Raw genomic sequence first — 297 nt, 5'->3', positions numbered from 1 at the left:
TGCCTGACGGGGCGGGCGGAAAGAGGGGAGGTGGTGACAGCAGGGCTTCACCCTCCGCCCACTGTCGGCCCGGTGCGGCCGGGCGAGGGGCTGCGCGCTGGCGGGTCGCAGCTCTGGGCTGGGCAGCCGAGGGGCAGCCGCTCAGTCGGTGCCTGGCCGTGCCCGGGCGTATCGCCTTGATAACGACGCAGAGACCCTCGGGGGCCCGTCTGCCCCAGCACGAGGCTTGGCTCCTGCCCATGGAGGAGCCCCGAGCTGAGGCGCTGCTGCCGCTGCGCTTCCCGGGGGCACGGCTGG

Source organism: Taeniopygia guttata, chromosome 1, assembly GCF_048771995.1.
Source record: "Taeniopygia guttata chromosome 1, bTaeGut7.mat, whole genome shotgun sequence".
In the NCBI taxonomy this organism is placed as follows: Eukaryota; Metazoa; Chordata; class Aves; order Passeriformes; family Estrildidae; genus Taeniopygia; species Taeniopygia guttata.
This window is presented reverse-complemented; position numbering follows the sequence as displayed.